Genomic DNA, 27,873 nt, shown 5'->3' with positions numbered 1-27,873 from the left:
AATAAATTGATTTAATGAAAATAGTGCTGCAAATAGAGGGAAAGTTACATGGAAAGGTAGAAGAGAACCTAAAAGTGAATCATATGAGCAGTTAGTTCTTTCTTAGAAGTTGACAGCAGTGAGTTTCAGTGTTAGCACAGACTCTAGGATTGTTAGTTCATTTTACATCACTTTGTGCTGTGCAATAATGCTGGTATGCTAGTCATGCTACTTAGATTGCTGTGAAACAGGATCTTATTAAGCACCTCATTATTAGGCACCCTCGTTTAACAGTTCTGGGTTTGTGTCTTACTGGGGCTCTTTGTGAGGTTTTGTTTTTTTTAGTAACAGTAAAACTGGAAATACATGATACTAGTCTTCAGGGTCCTGAAAGTACTTTCTTTCAGGACATAAACTGTAAATCCTACAGCACCGAGGGAGGTACTGTGGCTGGGAGGTATCATGAAAAAATAATGGGAAGCTAATACAGATACAGTTTGCCAGGCTTTAAAAGTTCTAGTACAGCCAACTTTAGGGAAATGGGAGCTTGCAAGAAAACAGCAGCAGCAAACCTTGCACTAGTATATATCCTGTGAAATGTCAGAGAGTGACGCTGGCTTCACTGGAGCAGAATCAGGCAAAAGGCAAAATTTCCCCCAGTTTAGAGCCTCAAAGCTCCTTTTTTTGTAGTCAAGGCTGAAGTAGGAAGGTGCTAGTGCCAGGGGTCTGCATGTCTGTATTCTAACTGCTCAGTCCTTCTCATTATTGGAATCCCAGATGCTGTGCATCTTTCCTGTCCTTATAAAATCAAGGACTTGAGTATTCTGTGGCAAGATCGTGGGCATCTGGCCCCCTAGCTAGATTTGTTAATTTCTATAGCAGTCTGTAAGAGCTTCTTGAAAATTCTGAAGCAGGTTCAGATTACAAAACAAACCAAAAAAAGCATTCTTCTAATTAATTTAAGTATAATAATAATTCCAAAGGCTATCCATGGTTCTGTCATTTGCTAGCTTTATTCTAGTGTTGATTTTAAACAATACCTATTCATAACTGCAATGTAGGATTTGAAGATATATTACATATAAGGGCTTCCTGACAAGTGAGTGGGTGTTGTGTAGTGCAGAATAACCTTCCTAGTCACCATATAGCTGTAGCTTTATTAGGACGATTAACAGCTTAAATAATTAAGTTTTGAAATGTGCATTATCTCTATTAGCCTCCAGGAGTAACATGTGGAAATGAGTGGGACAGTCCTCACCTCCCTGAGAAATGTTGCTCTGTGCTTTCTGCAGGTCCAAGAAGACAAACCTCCTTCAGTTTAAATTGTTCTGGAAGGTTTAAAAATCCTTTCAAGATTAATTGTGTTTTGAGTATTTTCAAGAAAACTTCATAGAATCATAATTTTGCAAGCTGTTCTGGATCCTGTGGCGAATTCAATGGCCACAACTCTACAAGAGAAATGTAGCCCAGTGTATAAGGAAATTTTTAGACTGCTTTAACCAGGAAAAATGTTTTCTGCTCCGGTATTTTCTTTGAACTCAGATTACGCTGTCTCATTAGCAGTTCCTCAGTGTCTGACTGAAGTAGGAATCTGGATGAAAATGAACTGACAGCAACTTAATCTAAACAAGTAGGACATGGTAATTGCTTATGGAGAGAAGTACTTTAAAACAGTTAGTAAAAGCCTGTGGGGTAGGAAAGGAGGAAGCACAGAGCTGGGGGAGGTGTTGCTTCTGAACTAAACAGGTAAGGTTGAATGCTGGTTTTACTGCTGTGCTAGATACAGAGATAGAGCTTCTTCTAATATCAGCTGGAGTTTAAGGTTCAAGCCCTTCAGGCTTCACAGTGCTGTTCTCTCTATTTCTTCCCCCAACCTTTATCGATAGGAAACTCTTACACTTTAAGCATCAGCTCTGGTGTTTCATTCTGGAGCAGACAGAGGATAATGCACCACACACTGGGAAAATGAGGCCAGAATAGATACGCTTTTATTACCATTTAAATGTGAAGCTCCATAGACACTTCATACTTGCTAAAGGGAGCACTGTCACCAGAAGAAGCAGTCCTGCCTGCCCCTGGCCCCAGGTGGGCTTTTCCTTCCATCCTCCTCACTGCATCAGCCTGCACCATCATACCTGCCGGCACAAGTCAAAACACCTCTGACGGCTGACCTGTGTAACCTACCTCATGGATGAACATGAAATGGAAATGGAAATCACCACCGTTGCTCACCACAGTGAGTCCCCAGAGCCGGCTGCCTGCAGGGCTGCCCCAGAGGGGCTGTGGGTTAGGAACAAGAGAATACAGGAGATGATTGCTTCTTTTGGCAGCAAAACCAATGCTGGTCCCTCTGCCTGCGTGATGTAAAGAACCAGGCACCCCTAAAAGCCACTCAAAGGTGACACTGGGGTGAAAAGCAGAGCACAGAGTTGTCAGATAGCAAGACTGAATTTAGGCCACCATAATTATGCTCAAAATTTGTGAGGACTGATGGGGACCAACCCAAAGAAAGGGAGAAAAGTGCCTTCTGAGGCTGATGGATGGGATATGGATGGAAGAAAGATAATAGGCAATCATATGGATTAACTCTGTGTACCCATGTAGCCCATAATAAGAAGCACTGCCTTTCTGCGTGCATCCGCTGTAACAAAGCCAGGTTCTGCAATTGCCACAGGGAGGACTGACTTTCAAAGAGTGGGTGACAATGGCAGCTGCTTTCAAGTGTGTGCCTGCAAGACCTTTGAAAACGCCAGCTTGGATAAGAACCCAGATTACATGTTTGAACATAGGCAGTTGCCATGTTTCTGCAGTTATTACTTTGTCTTTCTGGTATGACAGAGATTTAAAAGAAAAGCACATACATTTTAAAATTATGACAGGATAGATGTCTGTGGTAGCATTGTAATTTTTTTAAAGAAAAGGTGTTTAAGATGTAAAAATGTTATTTGACTTCTGTTCAGATGAATGAAGGTAATTTGGGACATTTTATTATTTACTTATAATACACAGAATAATTTTGAATTCATTTATAATGATTGATTCTGAATAATAACAAAGTCTTACAACTCAGACTGGGGGGGGAGGGGTGAATCTCCTCCATACATCTTTTAATTTTTTTTAGTGTGACACCAAAATTTTAGACAAAAGCCTTGTTATGCATGTATGTGGAAAGAAAAGGATCAGAAAAAGAGATTACAGTCATTTAATCTGTAAAATTTACACTAGTTTAAAATTAGAAAGCTATAACTAATTATCTCATTTGCGAAGATTGAGCAAAATCTGACCAAATATCCATGACAGAGTCTAATTTGTCATGTATCTCATATGATATCTTTTCCATAATAGCTAATCAATGAGACCCAAGTGCCAGTCATTGATCTAATGGACAGGTGGTGATTTCCATTTGATAAGGATTAAAGTTTTGGCAACGAGGATGGCTAGAGGTATCAGTTTTGCTTGAGATGAAGAGTTTGTTGAGAATTGCCTTCAAATATTTGTACTGTAAATGAAGGCTGTATTTTTGTACACAGAGAAGCTAGCTGCACTCCTCACAGCTACTGCTGTTTGTGCTTGTCAAGTCGCCAAACGACAGTGCAAATGCTCCACATTCAGCTTCGCTCTCAAAGTACGCAGCAGGGTTTAAGGTGTTTGCTTTCTGATATACTGCATAGGCAGGTCAGTGTATCTTTGAAAGTTAGCAACATCATGAATAGGCTTGATAAGTGTTTTTTTCTAAATGCACTTTGTTGCTCAGCCTCTAGTCTTTGCAAGACACCCCCTCTGACATTTCAGGACGACTGATGATGTCCCAAATGTCTGGATCCGTATTACACAGAGGGCTGCTGCACACTGAGGAGATGACTGGGTCACCAAGCAAATAGTTATCTCTGCCTGGCCCCAAATTTCTGTATGCAGCCCCTAACAGTGGTTTTCTCAGAGCAAATAATGGATCTGAGTGCCCCACTAGCCAAAGATTTTTATCTTCACCAACTGCCACTGATTTGATTGTGCTCTCCAACTGGATTGCAGCATGGAAGCCCATGAGATGAACTTGCAGCATTCTTTTGGAGAAGTCTTTCATTGATGTTAATGGCTACAGGCCCTTTACAGGAGAAAAGTGCTTGTTTCCAAAGGCCTTGATGTGTTATGTCCTAGCTAACACCTCTCTAGAAAATGAAGTAAATCATGACAGTTTCCTTGTGTGGCTTCCCAAAAGAAACAATCAGAAATAAAAAAAGCAACACAAGAAAGTGTTTCATATTCTGTTTTGCTTCCTTCTTCTCTTACCTTCACATTTTTGCTGCTTTTGCTGCCCTAAGTTCCCAAAATTACTCTGGTCCCTGTCAGGTCTTATAGAATTGCAACCATGGATCAGGACAACATGAATAGACCCTGAACAAACACCTGTTTGAAAATAATAATAATTAAAACAATCCCAAAATGTTCCTACCTAGAGGATATTAAAGCCTGAGGAGTAAGGTACTTGCTGTGTTCTCTTTCAGTGAGCTGCTAGCTCAGAATTATCATTGTGACAATGTGATTTTCCATGGAACTACAGTGCAAGCTTTCTTTTTTACTAGAGAAAGTGTTAAGTGTACCTAGATGCCAAGCCTGAAATAGGAGCTAATAATGGATACACAAAGACAAGGCAGCAGAGTTAAACAATAACCTGATACCTGCTGGGATGGTCAGTCATGTTCTCAGTACTGTTCTGTATGATAATTAATCTCTAGGCAGCTCTGTAAAGCCTGATTTAAATCCCAAGTAGAACACGCTCAACAAAGAATCTGTAAGAACTCTGTATTATACTGGATTTGGGCAAAGAAAAATCACATATATCAAGGCTGCAGCAAACAGTGAATTAAGTTACTGGAGTCTACTCTATCAGAGACTGGGTGGCTGTAATGTCTTCTAAACCTAGAGTAGCTCAGCTACCTCTGACAGCAGGGTCACAGGGCGCTGGTATTTATTATATAGTGAAGTCTGCCTTAAATGAGCAGACAAGGAAGTTGTGGAAAGGATTGGTTAGCAGGAAAGACCATGAGTTGGACAAAATTATACTTAACTTGGTGAGTATTTCAGAGAAGCCTGTTTAGACTCTGCCAGTCATACTGGGGGATTCACAACAATACTGCTTCAGAGGGACAGTCTAAGTGCTGTGAGAGCAGCCTAACTAGTTCACAGTCATATTTAGACCCTGGCGCTCCTGTAAGTGGGGATAGAAGATACAGGCAGGGAAAGGAGGACTTCAGCTAGGAGCAGGATGGATTTCCTCATCGTCCTCTGTTCATCCTGATGAGCTAACTTTTGTGTTAGGACTCTGGGTTAGGATGAGAAAAAGGTAGAGGAATTTACTTTTTCTCCAAATAATGCACAAAAAAAACCTCTGAACAAAACCAGTGGCCAATTTGGGTAGTGAAACAGCCAGTATATAGAAAGCTTGGATTAATTACCATAGAATGAAAAAGATAACTTGATGAAGGCATCACTGCCGTTTCTTGGGGGCGCATTTCTGTGTTGAAAACTGAGCACAGAATGCTGTCATCTTCTTGCCCTCACATTTGCCCTTGCTGTCAAGCCCTGGTAACCCAGAGGTGTCTTGTTTCCCTACCACCTCTCCCACAGTTCCCTGAAAAAGGGACTATACACCCCAGATTTCTTTCCTACCTCATCTTGTCCCTTCCGTCTCTTTTGGGGACACTCCTTTTAGTTTGATTTTTCCAAAATTTGCCTTTTTAAAAAGTGCTAGGCTACACAACAGAGTTGGGTTTTTTCTTAGCTGACAAAGGAGATGAAAAGCGTTTGGTTAGGTACAACTTTACAGTGCTTGTAATGTTTTCTTACCAAATATGCAAAGGAAAACAAGTTGTTCTGTGAGTATCACTGCTTGTGGAGTCTGATTTCCTACAGATTTGTATCCCGTTTCCTTTCCTCACACTTGCCACAATAGTTCTGTCTCCCTCTGTAAACCCTCTGACATCTGTCAGGCAAGAAATAACATATACCCTGGCTAATCTGGACCCATGCATATGCAGATTGGGCAGCTGGCTACTACCAGGCCACGTAACGTATCACATCTGAGTTCTTCCTGCCCTCTTTTCAATGGGGGTTTTCATGCTGAGTCTCTCTCCACTTCCCAGCTGCAGATTTCAAAAAAATGCAGTTAATTGTCTCTGAGACTTCTGCTCCGTTTTAAAATTTGGGTTACATTGCCCAGCACACTAAAAAGTTATTAAGTAGACTGACTGGCAGAAAAGAGGAGCGCCAGAAGGACAGAGGCTTCATTTCCTTAGCAAACCAGCCTGAAATATTTAAATGAAATCATTCTCTTTAAGGATAAAACAGTGTTTTTCTTTATTCTTCTGTGGCACAAACAAAAGATGTGAGAGGCTGAATCCAAAATCAGCTGCAGAAGATGGCATCTGTGTCTCTTTACCCCAGGATGAAGTCACTAGATTAACCTTCTGGGATGTAGGAGTTGCAATACTTTCCTCTGTACCAGGATCTGAGGTTCAGCCTCTCTAGGGAACATCCCTTGGTAAGTAGAGATTCCCCTGGTTCATCATGTTGGCACTTTCACCTCAGAATGGCTGAGGTGTCATTGAGTGAGGCAGGAACTGATTCTTGGGTGATGATCCCTGTCACCAGGCCAGAGAATCATAACCAGCATTAGTATCTGTTTCAGAATTGAATACAAAAGTTGGGCAGCACTGTAAGGTGAGTTCAGATCATACCAGTTTGTTTGAGGGGAGAAGCACCTGGATTCTCTTTCTTTCTTTGCCTATTAGGTGTTTGAAGCAGGATCCTGAGTTAGTACCTCACTGTCCAAGTTGTTCTAGCTTTTAAATTGAAACCCAGAGCATAATTCTTGCTTGTCTTTTAGCCTAATTGGCTGAGACAACCATGAGACTAGAAGTTTTGCGTAGCTTTCTTGCTATGTCTTAATGAAGATGAAAGGACAATACTTTTAGCTGTGAAGATCCCTCCAAAAAGCATCTAGAGAACACATGAAACTTACTTATAGTTTTTCTTCAATGGCTCTAATTTTTCCAAATTCAAGAAAATTTTTAGTGGGGAGAACAGTAGGTACATCTTTTACTCCCAAAAAATTGTCTCAGACAAACATCAAGTCCCTGCCAAAAGATCATATCACTGAACTGGTTTTAAACCATTAGACCTATTTGGTAAATAGAAACATATTTTTCACTGGCATTGTCTTTGGAAATGATCTGTCAGTTTTAACTGAAACCTAGAAAAAGTATTTAGTCTCTCCAGCATGGAAATTTCTGATCACATACAATTTAGCAAAGTTACTTAAATGAATCTACTACCATAATATTGAGGTCTGACACACAGAATAGCCAGCTTTACATGCATAAAAGGCTGGTGGTAAAGCAAAAGTCTTTGAATCTTACAATATATTTTACAAAAATTGAAGCTTGATATGGCATTCCTGTACAGAATTCATCCTACCATGAGATAGTCCTCAGGTTTCATATTGGCTATAGAAATTATGGACTCAGCATGATGGTGTTTCATACTCCAAATATCATATCAGAAGGGAAAAATGGCAAAAAGATAATCTGAACTAATGCTGAGATTTTCCCCTATATTTCTACACCTAAATTTAAAATATCTGTAAACTGCCATTGTTGTACATAAGATTATTAATCTTACAGTTTAAATGTGTTTGAGCATATTTTTGCAACTTCTTTTTTCTGTCCAGAAAAAATAAAGGGAAACACAAACAAATTGTGGGGGGAAAATAAAGGGGGCTTGCTGGCTTCACTGGAAAACTGCAGAGGCTTTGACGTGGAGGCTTCATTATCACTTCCACTCCCTCCCTGTAGGGATTCATTAAAATGTCAGCTGTGTGAAGGTATACCCGTAAATACATAAATAATACATAATAATTCCATTTGCAGATTCCACTCAAGAATACTAGCCCCAAACCATTTTAGTCTTGCTTATACCAGGAAAGATCATAAGCATTGTTCTGTTCTGGTGCGAGTCCACTGGCAGTAATAATGTTGGTGCTGCAATACAGAGCAAGCATGGGGCTTTTCCTTCAGAATCATTGTATTGAGCTACCATACTGTGGTAGGTGAGTGCTGTTGACTTGGTTGCCTTCTACATAGGAAGGTTAAAATTTGTCCTTTTAAAATAACAGCAGCTCACCTCGATGTAACAGCAGTCTCCAGCTGATCTATCCCTGGATGTTTGGACCAGGTGGATGAACTCTCACTTTAGATCCTCCCACAGCCAAGTACAAGAAGGTGCTGTTATTAGGAAAGTATATGTTTGTGCAGACCATCTTAGTTATGGTACTGCCTAAAATTTGTGTGGTATTGGCTACCCAGCTTATGAGAACATGGATAATTAGGTATGGACCATATATGTTTATCAGGATCCCTTTATCATGGTCCACTTTGTGTACAGGCAAAGGCAAGAGATACCATGCTGGCTGCAGAGAGATGTCATCTGATAGATGGCTGCACCTCTCCCTTTTAGGATAATACTGCTAGCCAGTATGAACAAAACGTTAACAACTTGAGGACAGCTGTTTGGCAGTCTGTGTGAAAGGGGTAGGTGGTCTCAGCCTTGCTCATGGCAGCCTATTGGCTACATAATGAAAACTCCCTTGCAACTTCCATTAATCAACACCCAAGTTGGCAACCTCACAATGTTTAGCAGATGAATCATAGAATCACAGAATGGTTTGGGTTGGAAGGGACCTTAAAGATCATCTAAATCCACCCATGCCACAGACAGGGACACCTTCCACTACACCAGGTTAGTCAAAGCCCTGTCAAACCTGGCCTTGACAGGTTTTCTTCCCATTATGTAATCCAAATTCACACTCTTCCATTTTAAAGGCATTCCCCTTGTCCTGTCACTACATGCCCTTCTAAAAGGTCCCTCTCCATCTTCTTTGTAGGTCCCTCTTTAAGTACGGGAAGGTGCTGTAAAGTCTCCCTGGAATCTTCTGTTCTCCAGGCTGAACAACCCCAACACTCTCAACCTGTCTCCATAGGAAAGGTGCTCCATCCTACTGATAATCTTCATGCCCTCCTGTAGATTTGTTCCAGTGGGTCCATGTCCTTATCTTGGGTTCCTCAGAGCTGGATGCAGTACTCCAGGTGGAGTCTCACCAGAGCAGAGTAGAGGAGCATAATCACCTCCCTCAACCTGCTGGCCAGGCTGCTTTTGATGCAGCCCAGGATGCAGTTGGGTCATGTCTAGCTTCTCATCCACCAACGCCTGAAGTCCTTCTCTGCAGGGCTGCTTTCAGAATAAACATAGAGACTGAATCACCCTCTTGGCTCTCAAAGGATAGGGCTGAAGGCAAAACCCATGGACAGGGCAGCTTGGGAGACTTTGTTTAGCACAGTCTGGATAAAATCCATTTCATGGGATTATATTTTCCAGGGCTGTCAAGTCACTACTTTGTAAAACTAGTAAATTGCTTTTTAAAAGATGTTAAAGGAATCTTAAGGAAAAAAAATACATAATTACTATAAATGCAAGTTTTCCATTGGGTCATACATCTTCATTTAACATAGTTATTTAGTGATTCCTAAAGGAAATGATTATAGTCCTTTGTTCTTAAACAAATAAGTTGTGTTCTTTATCCTCCGAAAAAGCTGATAATATGATAGGTGCAGCTCTAAGGAATAATTATACTAAATGGCCGTGGATACCTCAAAAGACAGAATACATCTATTATGCAGAATTCCCTACAGAAATCTTAGAAATCTTATATGCATTGATTGCTAGTTAGCATTAGAAAGACTTTTGCAAGTTGACTTTACCAAAGCAGCAACTATTTGCATTAGCAAACAGGCAACATCAGCCAGCTGATAAGAACACAGTGGAGTAATGCAATTAATATAGCTATGTCTGTTAATTAGTGTTTGCTGACTGTCAAAAGAAGATACTGTTAGGAGACAAACTTATTTTCCTGATTAAAGAGTAGGGCCCATCTTGTTGAATTGAGCTGGACCCACTTTTGATCTAATTAAAGCTAGCAGAGTACTGTGTGCTGGAAACTTATGCCACTCTGACATAACATTTGCATATTCATAAGTGAGATGGATTGATATTTTGCAATTAACATGGACCAATGAGAATAAAGCCTAATTAGTAAACATGCTCTCTTTATTAACTTTCAGGTCAGGCCTTTGTTGTAGGATAAAGTAATAATGGAACAGGAAGTCCCTTTTAAGAAAAAAACTTATGTCATATATAGTTCATTCCTCTCTCATTCAAGCTCCATCTACTTGTTACTCTACCAAAATGTTGGTAGATGCAGAACTCCTGGGCTGTTCAGCTATTGACAAGTTCATTACAATTCATTTTTTATCTGACTTGAGTTTGCTGCTTTCGAGTCAAATCTGCAGGTTTGGAATGTTGTCCCAGATCCTCAGGTGACAAAAAATGTGATTACATCAAGAAGATTCAGTACAGTGGTGTGAATGCAAGAGGCTGGACAATAAGAGGAGGGGGGGCAGGTGGGCTTAAGAAGCTTTCACAGCCCCACAAAACATGGAAATTGTTATATTTATATATAAATTTTTTTATATATATAATTCATAATTTTAAAGATCCGATTGTAGAAATTATGATCTGCTCATAATCAGCTGGCAGAATACTTAAAAAGCAAATTATGGCTTTGTGTAGAGCATACTACATGTGTTTTTCAAAAATGTCTCACATCCCTAACTAATGTCCTCATTATGATTAAGTAAAATTAATTCTGTATGTCAGTGTTTACAAATTCAGTGATTCCAGCCTTCAATTTTCTCTATTTAAAATACACAAGGATAAGGCAGTTAACTAGATGTAACACATCAGAAAATGGCTCACAAACAAATATTATGCAGCATAAACTCCCATTAACTAATAATGTATTTGACATTGATTGAAAGTGATTAACTCCAGTGCTCTTTTTCATGTCGTTAGTTAAACTAAATACCAGTGTATAAGGGAAAAGTTGGCATCTTCTCATTTTGCAAATGGATTGAACAAAGCTGACTTCTTCCTCATATTAAGCTAAACTAAAGGATTAGTAGATGCATTAGGGAGAGACAGCAATCCAGGTAAAGCAATAATAGTCAATGAGGCAGTCTCAATCATTCACCTTTCCTACTTAAAAGAGGTTAGTTACCTAATGATAAAATTTCATGGTCAATTTGGAATATGTAATTAAATCTGATTGTAAACCTACTGCTATTTCTCTCTTCTTCAGAGGTCAGCACAGCAGTATAATTCCTGACCCCTGTCCATGAGCATTTTCTTATATCTGGCACCAAATATTATTTTGGAAGATATCTCTTTTTTTTCCCAGCCTTCAGCCAGCAGCTTGCTTCTCTGCAAGATCTGATAAATGAATCACACAGATTCTCATCCCCAAATGTAAGTTGTGACAGGAGCCCAGACCCCCACCACAGCTGCCCCCCTGGGAGTTTGGTGCCCGCTCTGCTGGTCTTTCACCCCTTGGCTGTCCACAGGAGGCTGGTCATGAACCCCCTGTTGGGGCAGTTGCAGGTGTCACTATCTGCACTGTGTCCACAGAGTACCATGTGGGTAGAAATCCTCAGACCACAGTACGAGCTGTGTGTGGAGTTCAACTCCAACAACCCCCTTCCCATTTCCCTGTTTCCTCTTTCCCCCTTCACCTTTTTCTCACTGCCAGATGTACCTGTCAATAAGACAAATTTAGGGTGGCTCTGTTCTCAAAGTTCCTGAGAGAGGGTAATAATCTTGTTTGCTTTGCTTGTCTTCAGAGCAGGATCCAAACAGTGATGCCTGGAGAGGTGATTCCCCATAGCCTCCCCAGTGCTCCTTCAACTTTTCAGCACAGGAGTTTTCCATGAAGTTTCCTCCTTCTTTCCCACTTTCTGCACCAAAGCTGCTCCTTTCTGACCCAGCTGCAGGGATGTGGGGACCTAGTATGTGCTCTAAGTGTTCCTTCTTCCTCCTGCCATGGCTTTTTCTGCACTGCTTAGACTCCCTGCAGAAGCTCCTGCTCTAGGACTATTGCTGTACCCCCTCTCTCACTGGCTTTTATCAAAGAAAAACTTTGATAGTGGCAATGACCAAAAATAGTCCTGAATATTGTCTACAATCAGCAGAAATTTGCTATGACAGGACCATAAGAGCATGAGAAAATGAGGATGCTTCAGGAAAAAACAATGCAGTAGCCTATGATGAACTATAACTGATGAAGTTAAGGCAAATAGTGATTTTCTGCATAATGACACTGTCTCAAAGGCTAGAAGGAGGATGTCCTTCATTTTGGAAAAGCATAGCTAGCTAGAGATAGGGTAAGATTGAATCTCATGAGAGATTGAATCTCATGAGGGAAGAACAGAATTCATGACAACTTTCTACATTTGGGAACAGTCCTCTAAACAGAAACTCACCTGGAAGCTTACCTCAATCCGAACTCTTGAAGAAAGTGGCATGCTCTTTGGAGGAGTGCAGTTGGGTATGCTTAGTGTAGACCTTGCATGAAGCAAAGAGGAAGAACATCTGTCTTGTGGATGATAATAGGCTTTGGTCGAGGGCAAGGCATCTGATCGTTCTGCCTTGACAATATTGAGGCACTTCTGAGAAATGCAATTGTGAAAAATGACACAGAATGTGGTTTCTAGTATTTCCAGTGTTAGATAATATCTCAAATGAGATTTTCAGATGTAAGCTTAAGTGTACTTTAAATACCTTTCCTCTGGCTAGCAGTTAGGTTTTAAGGCAATTTATTTAAAAGTCTTTCTTTTATTAGCAAGCCCTACATCTTCCAGGCACCCATCTGAAAAATCACAGTTTGAAGCCTAAACCATTTACTATAGCCACTATACTTTCAAAATGTCTTAGGTGATCAGATGAATGGCTGAGTGTTAAAACTTGATAAATTCAGATTAGTGAGGATTTATAATTATCTAATATCAAAAGCATCTGACCACTGGAAGAACTTATTAAGAACTGCTTTTAATTCACCATCTCAAGGAGCTTTTGATTCAAGATTATATTTTCAGAGAAGGAAATGCTCTAGTTCAAACAAGTATTAAATATAAGAAATCAGTATTGTCTGTACTCTTGTTATATCACAGCTCAGATTAGCTGTAGTCTCCTCTGAAACCCGAAAGTTAATTACTAACTTAACCTTAAATTGGAGGGGAAAAATAACACTGATCCCTATTAGCTAAACAAGACAAAACAAAAGAAAACGAACAAAAAATGTTTCCTTAGGTTTTAGGTCCCATGATCATCTTTGTGAGGTGATTAAGAAAGAAGAATGTTCTGTGTAACTGTGGCCTTAACAGCACTAGCCTGTCCCAGAAAAAGCGAATGAGCAGGTGACGGAGGTCAACTGTCTGGTACTGGCAGGTGGAAAAGATCACAGAGAAGAAAGTAGGAAGTGCAAATAAAGGGATAACAGAGATGATCTGTCAGGTCAGCTTTCCTATTTTAAATAACTTAGGAACTGGGGAGGAAACTGCAGCTCCCAGTTTCCCAATCCTTCTTGTAATGGCTCACTTTCACCAGAGGAGAAAAGGAATTTCGTTCCTCCTCCTCAAAAAAACATTTAGGCTCCTAATGCACCTTGAGCACTGATCTCTCATTCATTCTGAATAGAAAAAAGTAAAATAATTTTAAAAAAAAATTAGCCTGTCTATTTCCAGAATCTCCTGGTCATGATGACAACAGTAGAATGAAGTCTCTGAGCAAACACAAAGTTTCACAAGACAAAAATGCTGAGTAGGAAACAAGAAGTGTGACTGCATAGAGTTGTTAACATGTCTGAAAATCATGTCCTCATTGACTTTAGAGACATTAAAGAGTGCCCAAGTATCCTACTTTCTACAGCAATTATGAAATGATTTTTCTGTCTTCTTGAAAAACAAAACCTCCATAAGATTCATTTTCTTATATGACTTCATCAATCCCCACATGAACTGCAGAGACCTGTAATGGAGAATGAAGCTCTTTCTTCAACACCTTCTCCAAAATACCTCTGATTATTCGGATACCAATACTGTAACAAATTATTTGTAACAAAATCCCCATTTTTCTAAGATCTATTGCGATGTTATTTCTGTTTGGGCACTTCTACTGCCTCTTTTACAAAGAGAAGGCTCTAGATGTCTGACTGCTTTCAAATTGTGGCTTCTGATCCTACTTACCTCATCAAAAGAAAAATGAAGGGCATTAGGTACATTTCTACTGTGCTGCACTATTCATCTTGCATGAAAAGACAAAGCAAAATGGCTGCCTTACATGCAGTAATTTGCACTCTGAATTATTCAAATGCTTTTTCTTTCTCTTTTCATAGTTAGATGGTGCCTGAATCAACTCAAATCAAAGTGGGTAATAAATTGATATAATTTCCTATCAGTCTTGCAGAAAGTCTCATTCAAAATAGCTGCAGGTTTACCAGTCCATCACGCTCTGAAGACTTCCAGGATGGTGTGTCTGATGCCAGTGAATTACTAAACTCTTGAACTGGGGCTCCTTGCACTTCAGTGCTAAAGTTTTTACTTTTTTGTACAAGGGTGTTTCAGATAAAGCTCTGATCAGCAAGTTGTTCTTGTTCAGAATGGCAGTAATCCCATATATTAATAGCATGCAGTAGCATATCTTCATCATTCTTGTGGTTGTAACACTTATTTATGTAAGAGATTTGACATCTCCATGGTGTGTTGTATGCCAAAATTCTCTGTCATAACCTAATTACCATGTGAGTTTTGATAATGATATAAACATGAATGGAATCGTATAAATGCAGAATGTGGAGTTTGCACTTGCAAATAGAATATTCGAACTATGTGTGTTTGAGGTATAGTATGTATAAGGAGCCTACCTTTTTTCAAAGCTTGCCAAAAAACAGAAGCAAAAATAAAACGTGGACATGTGGCAATTTCCATGCCTACCAAGTGCTCTGCACCTGCTTATGGATCAGAGATTCTTGGGAAGGACAGCCAGCTGCCTAACCTGCTAGAGATGAATTCAGGTATCAGAGAGTTAAAACACTTGCTCATTGGTTTTCTCAGCTCCTATTTTAATTTGCTCTCTTTTTTTTTTGGACAGCTCTGTGAAGGCAGTCTGGTTCGTTGCTTCACCATACTAATGAGACTCATCCATCTGCCTCTGTCATTGCCAGGCTCTCTTTTCTGCTGGAAGTCAGAGATGAACGCTCAGGACAGGTCCTTTCTGGGCTGCAGTACTTAATCATTTCTAAACACGCTAGATGGCCTCAGGCAGTGAAGGCAACAAGCATTTAACCCAGGCTTGGCAGCTCGAGCTTCCACATAGGCTGGCTCTAAGCCTTGATAATGAAAAGTAGCTGTGCTTTTACTCTCCACTTAACCAGATGCTCTTTGCTTCTTGGGGCAAAAGGTTAAATAGATATAAGAACCCATGCTAGTTTTGAAGCCTTTTATTAGCAGTCCTTATAGAAGTGAAGTAGAGCATTCTGCTCCCCTGACTATGTCTCTCTCAGAATCCTGTATTTAGGACTGTGTCCACTAACTAGAGGAATGTAACCTCCTCACCCAAAGCTCATTGCTTGTTCAAGTAACAATAAATAGAACCTAAAGCCCACTTTGCCACCTAATTATTTAATGTTCTATTTTCATAGTAAGAATGAATGAAGGAGACATTATCAGTTTTGTTTAATGGTGGCAACACCTTATATTAACAGTGCAGATAAAGCATTTTTTCCACTGTGGCTGGGACAACTGATTTATTTTTCCACTCCATCTACTGCTCCATATGTCTCTGGAATCTGCCTTTTTCCCAGAGCTCATGTTAGTATAAAGCAATTGTCTGGGATGTGTAAGAATTAAGTATCCCATCATTCAGGCTAGACATGCAATTAGAAGAGTTGCACTAATTTCCACTGCTGAGACCCTGTCACTTTAATTTATCCTTACTTTCCTGCATTTAGGTCTTCTCTGGTTTGAGGCCAAGGGTTTTATATAGTTTGAGGCAGTGGTTCTGTAATGCCAGAGGTGGGGGGGAGGAGGAGTTGGTGGCTGTGGGTGGGAGAGGGAGAAGAGCAGACGAGGGGGAAGTGTTAAGGGCAGGGGAAGAATAAGAACTGGCTGAAAAGAACAAAACTGACACATACTACACAGTTTAAAAGATCTAAAGCATGTGCCAAATAATGATGTGTGGAGCAGCTGCAAAGGAAAGTAAAGCTTTCAGAGAGGAAGTCTTTATTGAACTGCAACACTGAGTGTGTGTCTCACCCCAGATTATTTTCTGGTTTTTACGTAGGTGTTTAACATTGAATCTCAGTACCAGGGCTGGGTTCAAATGGCTCGTCTAAGAGCCCTGCAAAATCTGTCCTCTGCTCTGCTCCAGATTTCACAGGGGAGAGCTGAGGGTGCAGGAACATCACCTTCAGCTGAGTTACCATCTCCCTGTGCCAGTGGCTTGCACACTGAGCTGGTGGAAACCCTTAAAATGGCATAAATCTGCCAGTGCACCGCTGAGCTCCTGCGTAAAAGTCCAGGACAACCTCAGACAAGAATTTTTTTCTGCATTTACTCTTATTTTGCACACCATGCCTGCTACAGTCAGGATCAAATTATTCCTAGATCCAACCAGTAAAACTTGAAAAAACCCCTCAAGCTTTCCAAGCTTTTGTGCAACGAAAACTCTTAATTACTAATATCTTTATGGAAAACAGTGAATAGCTTTCTAATTAGGGAGAGTTTTGTGTGAGGTTATTTATATGGAACTGTCTGGGTTGATTTGTGTGAGTGTTTGTCAGTCCAGCAGAAGGAAATGTGCAGAAAATAGTTATTGATATTGGGTGATACAGAAATACAGTGCTACAGTAAGTAGTTATCTTGCTCCATTGTTTTTCGAACAAATATTAAAAAGTACCAACACAATATACTTCAGTAAATTTAAGGAAAAGTATAGGGAAAATCGGCAAAACCACGTCTGCACTCATTAAGTCTTTTTTAACAGGGTAAAGAAAATGAAGATAAAGCTACCATTCTGGAGTTGCATCTCAGTGATGACATATTTACAATTCAGTTTTGTGTTTTCTCGCTACTGGAGGATATAGAACACTGTATTAGGCATACCTATTACTAATAAAGTGTTGCAGAGGATTTAAAAATGCTGATAAACTATTATTATAACTTAATTAAGGCAGTTCCTTCCTATAATATCCATTCATTTGGATTGTCTGATGCAAGGACAAAATCGGACATGTGAAGGGAAGGGCTCAGATGAAATCTAGGTGTGATGTAGATATTGGATCCTGGATTTATACTGTAGGTCCTAGAAATTTAGATCGATGTTCTCAAAGATATTTGGCAAAATGAAAGGGGAATCAGGCAACTAAGTGCCTTTGAAGCTCTGGGAGTTTGTGAGACCTAGTGGTGAGGAGCCTGATAGTCAAGTTGTTCATTGTTTCTATAATTTTAAGCATTTTTAAATGCTAAGGAAAAGATTGTGTTCTACTGCCTATGTGCATATCAACTGTAGTTGAACTGTACCTTATTATTAATAGGGTTTATATACTTGTGTGTGGAGACCAGCCAAGCACAAGACCCTGCTGCACTGGGCCTTGTACAAACACAGTGACAGTTTCTAGCTTGAGAGCTAAAGCTCCATGGACAAAATAGAGGAAGGAGAAGGGAACAGAAATGTATAATGTAACAAAGTGAATGTAATGATGGCTTGAAAACACCATAGGAACATTACAATCTTCCAGAGATTTTCTGTCTCAACCCTCGCACTGAAATGCAACCAGTGCAGCCTAGATCTCCCACCATATGTGCAGAGCTAATTTCCATTAACCATCTGTGTTGGAGAGAGCAGAGGAAAGGGATGAAAAGCAATTCAAAGGAAACTGAGATCAAGAAACATTAAGGGAGGGAGAAGATGGATGCAGAATCAAGCAGGTAATTTCTAGTGTGTTTCCTGAATCCTGTCCTCACCAATGTTTTCTACCCCTCCCATGCTCATCCCCTTCTGATTTTATGTTCTTCTCCATTGTGGGCATGATGAAGAGACCAGCCTCCACTAAAGCCCTGCATGGATTCCTCACCATGTGTTGCAAGGCCTGCCTGTATCTTCTAATGACAGAAAGAAACTGGTGACTGTTCTCAAAACAGAAGTTTTCAAGCAGTTTGTTCTCACCACATAGTGATTTAGACTGTATTTTGTTGTATAGCTTGTGTGAAAATTATGCTGGACACTGGGAAGTTCTTAATAAGTCAGACCTATGTTTTGATAGGTTGTAAGTAATGGCAAGTCCCCTTCACTTTCTGTCTTCCTGCAGTGACTGTCATTTAAAGCAGCTCCGCTGATCCCATCTGTCATACCAGAGATCAGCAGGAGAGTGCAATTCTAATGCAGCCAAATCTTTCCTTAGGAAGGCCGTTTTTGTAAAAACTCAGTGAAAATAAAATCAAAGCCTCAGATAAGGTAGACCTGCAAACTCAGTACTCTGAATGTGCAGCCACAAAATATTTAAGGATAATGTGAACTTGATTCATAGTCTGCTCTCCTGCGTGTTCCATACTTGCTGCTTGTGTTTACAAGAGCAAAATGAGAATGTCTTCAGACACAAATAAGTAGTATTAGCAGAGCAATTCTTCAGAAGTACGTGTATTCTTTTCCAAAGTCATTTGCATAATAATAAAAGAAGAAAGGTATATATCCTAAACTACATATCAGCAGAATTGTTTCTAAAAATTAATGCTTTTCAAGGTTTTCCAAGAGGCATTGAAATCAATGAGGTAATTAAAAGTGGTGGAAAAAGCAGAAGAAGAAAAAAAAGGGGAAAAAAAAAGATTAATAGGATGTTATTAAATGCCCACTGGTCTACTGATTACAGCATTTTCCTGGAGCTTGGGTGACCCTGGTTTGCATCCCTGGACTGTTGGAGTATCCTTGTGGAAATTTTGGACAACTAAATTGTTTTTTGTGCCTCATCTTACCTATAAAGCAAGAACTGCAATATTATCCTAATTCTGGGAGATGTAGCCAAGGTTTTAGAGGACTGCAGAGCAAGTTCTCCAGAGATCCTCTAGTGTTAGTAAATGAAGCGACAACTTCCCTCCATTTCTACAGCAGTTGTTACTATGTAGTAAACTCTAAGTAGTCCCTGACTAGGAGGGTAAACTCATCATGAAGTAGAAAGAAGAAACCAGGAACATTTGTTCCAGAGCCCATGGCACTGCTCAATGGTCCTTTGTAATGAGATCATATATATTTTTTTTATCTCATATATATATATTTTTTATATATATATATAAATAAAATAAGGACCTCTGTGCCCAGATATTATAATGATGGAGACCTTTAAAAGTTCCCAACATAAAAAGATGCTCTTCAAACACCCAGTACCAAAAATAAATAAAAATGTATCAGAAACTTTGCATTCATTGAAGAGAGTTCACTGTATAATGCATAACATTTGGAAAGTACTAGAACTACAGCACAGGTTTAATTTTTGATAATAAAACATTAAAGATGCATTTTCAGTCTAATGATTCCATGATAAGCTGTCTCACACTGCAGGTAAGAATATAGTAATATAATGGAAGGAATTAGCAAAATTATCTGTGTCTTCCTGGTTCTGGCCCTGAAACCAATACCGCTGTTGGCATCTGGAGGCTGCACCTGTCATGAGTTATGGCCCTTGTTTTTACAGGAAGGATAAAACTGGTATTTCAGTGCCATTCATCATATATAATAAACTCTCTGCCTTAGTACAAATGCATTTATATGCCAATATTGGAAACGAGTACAGGAAATACAAGCAGTCAGCTGTATATGTTAGATACACTTTTTGTAATACTTTCTTTTGCTAACAAAATAAGTCACCAGCTCTGTCTTTCAGGAGTAGTTTGGCAGAGCTGAAATTGCAGGCTCTGTGTCATGAAAAAGCACAATACCCTCTTTGCCCTTTAAATTTCATAACAGTGTTACAGCTTCAGCTGTTTTATGGGCTCTGAATTGCCTGACCAGAAACATGGACCCAAGGGTTCAAGTTATCCCAAAATATTTAGTCATACAAGCAAACACGTTCTGCTCACAAGGGCTGTCAAGATGTCTGAGTGAGATAAATGTCTTATTTTCTGATGGTTTCTTATGAATGATAGTGCTTGTGAGTGGTGGGGCACAGGAGTCAGTGGGGCTCGATGGGCTGTATTTAGCTTCTGTGCTCTTCCATCAGCCCATCCCACTTGCTGGATTTCCTTTTCATACCAGCATTTAGGCCCACCCTCTCTCTGCCTCTAGACAGCTTCTCCTACAGGGAGTTAAAAAAGGTTCAAGTGACCTTCCCAGCTAGCTTCTGGGATGAAACCCCATCCATTGTCAAGCTTCATCTTCCTTAATGAAGGGCAATAAGTTCGTCCTGCGGTTTCTCCTCAGTGGGAGATTACTGCCCTTCCCAGATATGGGTCTGTCCAGAGGGGAAGAACAACTAAATGCTGGCAAGGGCCCTTCTGCTTCTTTCCGTGTTTCTGGCCACGACGTCCAGTTACTCTGGAGAAGTTGTTCTGCAGGTTTAATCATCAGGTTTCAAATAATTAAAGACCTAGAAATGTATTTTCAAATTATAACAGAGTTGACTTTGCCCTCCAGTTATAAGTGTCAGTAATGCCGTTAATTATTTTGAATAGTCTTAATAGTTTCTACACCAACAATGGGGAATAACATGAATGCTGTAGTGGAGGATTTTAAAGCCAGAATAAGGCCAAGACAAAATGAATCAACTTCTTGGTTTATCTAGTTCCTTTGAAATCAAGGGAGTTATGGTCTGGTACACCACACAAGAAACCAAGTAATTTAAAGCATAGTATGATTTAATAGCAACTCTGCCAAACTTGATTGTGCCAGGGGAGTTGGGCTAGATGATCTCCAGAGGTCCCTTCCAACCCTAACAATTCTGTGATTCTGTGAATAGAAAATAATAACGCTATGGAAGGGGAAGATGGGTTTTGTCAGCCTTATGGATGTTATATTCATTCTGTGGAATCACACAGTGGACTGTGAAAATAGCTACTTGATCATTTGGGTTCATGCTTCAGGAATGTAAACCTTTTAAGAAAATAGCTTGGATTTATGTAGGAATCCTTATACAAAAAAATAATGCTGAGTAATATTGTCTAATTGTCTTTTTTATGTAACATGGAATAAATAAATTAAATAAATAAGTAAACAAGAGAATAGCAGTGTATTCGCTCATATGAATTATCTTGTTTTCAGAGACTTTGCAACAAACATGAAGCTTAGGTTCTTGGTCAGTTAGGATAGAAACACCATACAGGCACATCAGGGAAACTTTTCAAACACTTTTTTAATTGTTGTTCATAGAAAGTGTTTTTTTCCATTGTTATTTTAGCCTTTTGTCTGTTATTATGAAGGACAATATATATCATTTTTACTGCAAAGTGCCAGGCAAGCCAGGATATTCAAATGAATAAACCTGGATGCTTTACAACTTTTGCCCTCTTGAAATCAGATCTGAAAAATATAGGACCTAAATATCAATACTGTAAGGTTTTAGTTTTATATCAGTCATAAATCTTAACAACCCGCACTTAACAATGAGCTCAAATCTTAACTTAATCTTTGGCTGAGAATTAAACCAGCACATGCTCCATTTTGTCTTCTCTCCCAGGTGGCTCCTTGAAAAAAGGCACTGTCTGTGGCAACAAGCTTAAAGGTTTTATAGTTTGTGAAAAGCAGATCCAGCACTGCCTAGGTGGGCTGCAGACTCACAAAAGACAAAGAGTTGAGCCTTGCACTCCCCAGCTCTCTTCTGCTTAAATAAAGTTGCTAGTTGCCTAATGAATGTTAGCTGTAATACTCCCTGTGGTCAGTGGGGCTGTTGTTTAATGAATTGCTTAATGTGCCTGATTACTGTTACTATGTGGAATGAGGGAAATAGCCAGAGAGATTTGAAAGACCCACTGGAGAATACGATGAAAATGAATTGGATCAATAAGAAGTTTTTGCTCATCTCTGAACAACGCATTATGTGCTGCATTGTTGGAGTTGGGGATAATGTAATTTTGTGGCTTGTTGTTGTTCTTTTTATAATTCAGAAATATAAATCTCATTTGACATTGGGTTTTAGGGCTGGCCTTCCTGGAGTTATAAATGTTCCCCTGACTCCAGTCCCGGTTACTCACATGGACAGATAAATTAATTAGGAAAACTTTTATGCCAATTACTTTATGCCCTTGGCTTTCATATGTTTCTGAAGAGCGGCAGCTAATTAAAGATATGATTCATAATTACTGGTCGATCGAGTAGTTGAGTAATGGAATCAGGAACTGTTCCAAAAAAATTATCCATCACATCATTACTAATTGTTACATAATACATAAGGATGTAGAATTGAAATAAAAAATTACTCACATTTGAAAGATTCATTCAATTAGTGGGTTTGGGATATTTTTTATGACAATTACAAACACGAGATAGTTCTCACATTTTTAAACATCACAGAGGTTTTATAAATATTTATAATTAAATAGGAGCATAATTTCCAGTGAGTAAAGGACTCAAGGGCCTAGCTGGAGGAGTGGGTTAGTAGTTAGTGAATTTATGGAAACTGGAAATCAAATCTTTGGATCAAATTATGGCTCAAATGAAATGAGTATGATGGTGTTTTCCTAGTCCTGCCACAAATTTGGCAAGCATTGCAGGCTAATTTCTAGAGAATAGAAGAGCTGTTGCAAGTTATAACTTGGCACGAAGCAACACACAGAAATTTGCACGGAATTTGTCAACACTCATTTTTCACAATCAGCGTTTCCTGTCCCAGCAAGAAGATCATAACTGATACCACAACCTGGTAAAACTGGTAAAATAGTGAAGAAAAAAAAAAAAATCCTCCAGCTCTTCCATGCTAAGTCTGCAGATGTTCTGTGTTTTTACAGTTTATGAGCAGTCGTGTCACTTCATCAATAAAAAATGTTTGAAAAATTTAAGCACGGGTTCACTCAGTAATTTCAGATACCCCACAGGTAATCCTGGGAAATCACTTGGTTCAGTTTTCTACAGCAATCATGTGATAAAGTCTTGCATAAATACCTGTATCTGCTGAGCTCTCTAAACCTTACAAAGCAGGGCCAGAAATACTTGCAGCATAAGCCTTCACAAAACCTGTGAAGATGTCCCAGCCAGCAATTCAAAAGTTATCAAGAGAGCGCCCCAAGTACCCAGAAGAATTTTAGCTGACTCAATATTTATTTGAGCTTCCTAGAGGGCCTGACCCCACTTATTCTTCCTCTCTTTCACTTATTTAAGTAACTCAGATCTACAGTATTAGCTTTTCAACTACTCCAGACTGTTATTTTTCATATACTTGCTTGGTTGTATAGGATTAACTTTACCTACCACTCATTAGACACATGGCATATGGTTTGGAGGAGGATTAATAAATGTTTTGCCATATCTGAGATCAAAAGAGAAAATGAATGAAAACAAACCTCCACTTCTGCTTGCAGCTTTAAAAGGCTGTTTAGCTGCAATCCGTCTGCAGGTACCATTTGTTGCCCTCCTGAGTATCACCAGGGAACAAAGGAGAATTCAATTAAACATTAAACCCAGCTGACAGATGGATAAGAGCATTCAGCAGAAGAATGTCCCAAAGACCTCAAAGTCCACAGCAGTAAGACAGACACAAGATGGCCAAAGGGGAGATGGACCAGCAGAAAGTGATGGCCCCTTCTGAGAGTTGATACTGAAGTCAAGTCTTCTGAAGTCCCCACAAGTTCAGAGTCCCTGATGAATCTTCCTCTTACCCAGTAAAGGTGTTTCAGGGGATACAGCTGTTAATTTTTTTTTTTTCTTTTAAGAAACCTTTTTCTAATAGTGCTACATCTTTTAAAACTAAGTTTTAGTGTTTCAGGAGTTGGTAGCTCCTGATAAAGTGAGCAGAAAAGGTGTTTCTACTGCACCAGGCCAGCTGAGCACACAGGGGAGAGGAGGGTGACAAAGTGATGCGTAGAACTCTGCAGAGGCTTTAAGGATTACTGCTGTTGAACTAAATGCTTTTAAAACTTCAAAGTTAACATCCTAGGGAATAATAAAGTGCAAAAACAAGTAATATACAATCATGATATTATATTAGATGGGAAATCAATACTGAACCTGGGAGTCTTATTACACTGTGCTTCTATCGTGACGGTTAGTCAGAAATAGCTTTTTGGGATTAATGGTGACAACCTCTGACCTGTCAACATCCTTATCAAACACACATTCTCCTGTCTGGCAGAGGCACGAATGTTCCTCACTTGCAACAGCACCTCACTGTAACAGGACTGTCTACAAGCCAAATGAGGACAGACATTCACAGCTATAGAAAAATCCCCACTCCAACACAGTATAACCTCAATTCACAAAATCCATAGGGAAAAAAAAAAGAAAAAGAAAAAGGGAACTTTGAAATGAATTAAAGCTAATGTCTCTGCAGAAGTTTTATTTTCAAACGTTTAAGCTGCTACACTGCTTGTTTAGGAAACAGTATAAATGTATTTGCATAAACGGAGCAGAGTGAGGAAAGATATTTGAGTTTGATATGGTTAGAGGGTTTTATGGAAGTTTAATTTCTTCTAATTTCAATACTAGAATTAAATGTTTCAGTTGTCTGGGCATTTTCTACAGCTGACATATGTCAGATCTCCTCAAGGTGCAGCGGGGCACAAGAACAGTTCTGTCACTTCTGAGTATCTTTGGGGGAAAGTCCTCTGTTGTTTTTGTTTTTCATTTTTGTTCAAGAGAAGAGAAATCATATGATCTATTTTAAGACATTGTAGTCTGTATCTCAGAAAAAAGTTTTGGTCTAGATCACTCAATGTGTATGTAGTACCTTTTTACTTAAAAAAGGTTATTTTCATAGTAGTTTTTTAATTACTGTACAAGTTACTTTAAATAAATTGAAGAAGAGAAGTTGGGATTTAATGGATGAAAAATTACATTGACTTACACTCATTATGAAAATAACCTTACAGCTCTTGGTGAAATGGAGATTTTCGAATTTGGGTAAAATCGTAATACCAATGGTAAATGCTGCTATGTAGCAAATTCCCCTATATGTTATATATTTTATATAACTACATAAAAATACAGACTTAAACAACAAAAATCAAAACCCCTTCAGCCATGTTTAGTGCTTGAAAAGTCACATAACCAAGACTAATTAATCTCCTGTGGTTTATCAGATCAGATCACTAGGCGATGGATTTTTCATAAATATTTGGGGTCATGCTGCATTTTACTTTGATACATTTAAACATTTGATAACAAAAGTTATTTCAAAATTAAAAACTTAGAACTATTGTGAATGTCAGAATGGGAAGCTCTCTTTTTCTTTTTTTCCCAAATAAACAAAAACAACAAAATAGGCATAAAAATACAGGTTCATTCAGTTGCAACAGCACTTTTTGATTGGAAACCCCTTTTTTTTTTTTTTTTCAAAACAGAAACATTTTCAGGAAGCTTCAAGGACAACTGATGGGCTTTAGTCCATCATACTTGGAAGGTGCTACAACTTCCCTGAATTATCCATAAGAATGAAGGTGTGCAGAGATGCAAGAGGGCAAAAGGGAGGGGAGAAGAGAGGTGAGAGGTGGAACAGGGTGCATCATTTCTGCATTAGCTAGAAATTTGCTACCTGCTCCCTGCGTCACTTATCAGCACCAAGTACTCACAAAACTGGGAAGGCTGTCTTTTCTGTCTCTGAAATATTTCAAACTTGAGAATCTCCTGCAGTAACTTTCAGGCAAAGCAAATATTTGTCACTTCTTGGATTTCAGCTAATTATATGCTTTCACTAGGAAGGTGCTATTTATTCTGCATGCGTGAACTTCTTTGTGGAATAAATATTATTTGCAAAAATGCAAGATAACATGGTTCATGCTTGTGTGTGTCCGCTGTAATAGGCACTGTTAAACCAGACATATCCTCAGAGTACATGTCATCGTTAGTTTACCACCTTTCTGATGTCAAAGGCAAATGTCTGATATTGCAATGGATTCCAAATATTGTCCTAATGCACTTCATATGCACAAAACTTTCATTACCAGAAACAGCATCTGGGTTATATCACTATAGTCAGTGAAATTCTATAAGATTTTATGAACTGCAAACTTTATCTACAAAGAGAGATAAGATCCATTACCTAAAAAGTGGATTAAATTTCCATAGTCTAAAGTCTTCACCAACTGGTGCAAGTTGAGCTGAAAATCCACGAAGTAGAACATGCTGCTGTGTTCAATTCATCCTCAGATGTATTAAAAATACATGGTATAGCACTGCAAGATTTTCTTGTCTTTGTCCTGATCCTCTGAGACTCTTTCCTCCCTGCCTCAGCGTGGTCCCCACAGACAACTGAGCCCCTGGTACACAGGGACAGTGACAATGCCAGAAGGCTGGAGAGCACAGTCAGCAGGACTTTTGCAAGGGCTGAGCATAGGCATGAAAGTCCTCTGAGTCAAGGCAAGGTAAATGGCTGTGGGATTGGAGGCCATTCCTCCAATTTCTCCGAGGAGAAATAAATGCCTATTTATGACAGCTGTTCTCCAAAACCATCGCAACTCAAGCACTAGTAGTGGGACAGGAGGGATGTTCTTTCCTGCTACTTTCTTGCACATGAGATGAGGGCTGAGATCCTCTCACAGTTTGGGGTTCAGGGTGCCATACAAGTAGATCAAATAGATGCTCCTTGAGATAAGCAGGCAGTTTAAATTATTAACATTATTTTCTGAAAAATAAGGAGTTTGTTATTGCATGATTCATGCTTGAATTTTTCCAAGCACTTAAAACAGTCCTCATGATTCACAAGAAAGAACAAATTATTAGTATCTGAGAATTTGACTGCCTCCTCTTGGCCATTGACTTCAGCAGTAATTTTTTTTTCCAGTTACCTGCCAAAAATTTCAGCATCTGCCCCTTAAACAACAGGCACCATTCAAGGATGGAAAAGTTTGTGTCCGTTCAGAATAAACCAAAATAAAGTCTCAGTCTTGTAAAACTGGCACTGCTGGAAACAAATTGCTGGTCATCCCGAAATCTCTAAGAGGCAAAGAAAAATCAAAGCAAATTTCTAATATTTTTCTTCGTAAAACCCCTCTCATTCTAAAATGGAGAGGCATATGGAGTATTCAGACTGAGGTGAAGGAGGTGGGCAAGCACAAAAGAACTTGTCTGCAGCATTGGGAGTCTCCAGTGCCACACAGTGACTTTCACTAATTTATTCAGCAGTGAATTCCAGTGAGATCTCCTCTCAGCCCTGTTCACACACATATGTTCCTATGTACAAGAGCTCTCCTCTCTCACATAAAAGCTGACACACAGATGTATAGCATGCACGTTCTACTTTCCTACTTGGCAACTGATTGCATATCTCAGCTCCACTGTGGAAGTAATCCCCACATATGTATAATTATTTTTAATGAATTAAGTCCTTGAAGTGTGAAGATCCATAAAGATCTTTATAGTCTCCTTTGACACTTGAAGGTAAATATTTGCATTGTGCATTTCAAATTAGATGTGCAACGCCTGTTAAAAATAATGGGAGCTGGAAGTCTGGTCTGTCTAATGATTTCCTTCTTGATCATTGTGATAGTACAGAAAATGCAGAGAGCAGGTGCTCGAGTCCTCCTCTGCTCCCCTGAGGATGGAGAGATCTGTCGGCAAAGTCACCCCTAGGGTGAATAGAATGTCCTTTCCAGAGAGGGAAATTAATGGCCCCCTTTCCTGGTGCTTCTTGAGTGATAACAGGCACTTTCAGATCCCTCTGCATCACTGCAATACAGACATTTTTTCACCTACAATTATTCTATAAATTATGCTGAAACATTTATTGGGTCTGCCAGCAGCAGGAGGGAAGACCATTGGTGT

This window comes from Myiozetetes cayanensis, unplaced genomic scaffold, assembly GCF_022539395.1.
Source record: "Myiozetetes cayanensis isolate MyiCay16 unplaced genomic scaffold, myiCay2020 scf2-11, whole genome shotgun sequence".
NCBI lineage: Eukaryota > Metazoa > Chordata > Aves > Passeriformes > Tyrannidae > Myiozetetes > Myiozetetes cayanensis.
This window is presented reverse-complemented; position numbering follows the sequence as displayed.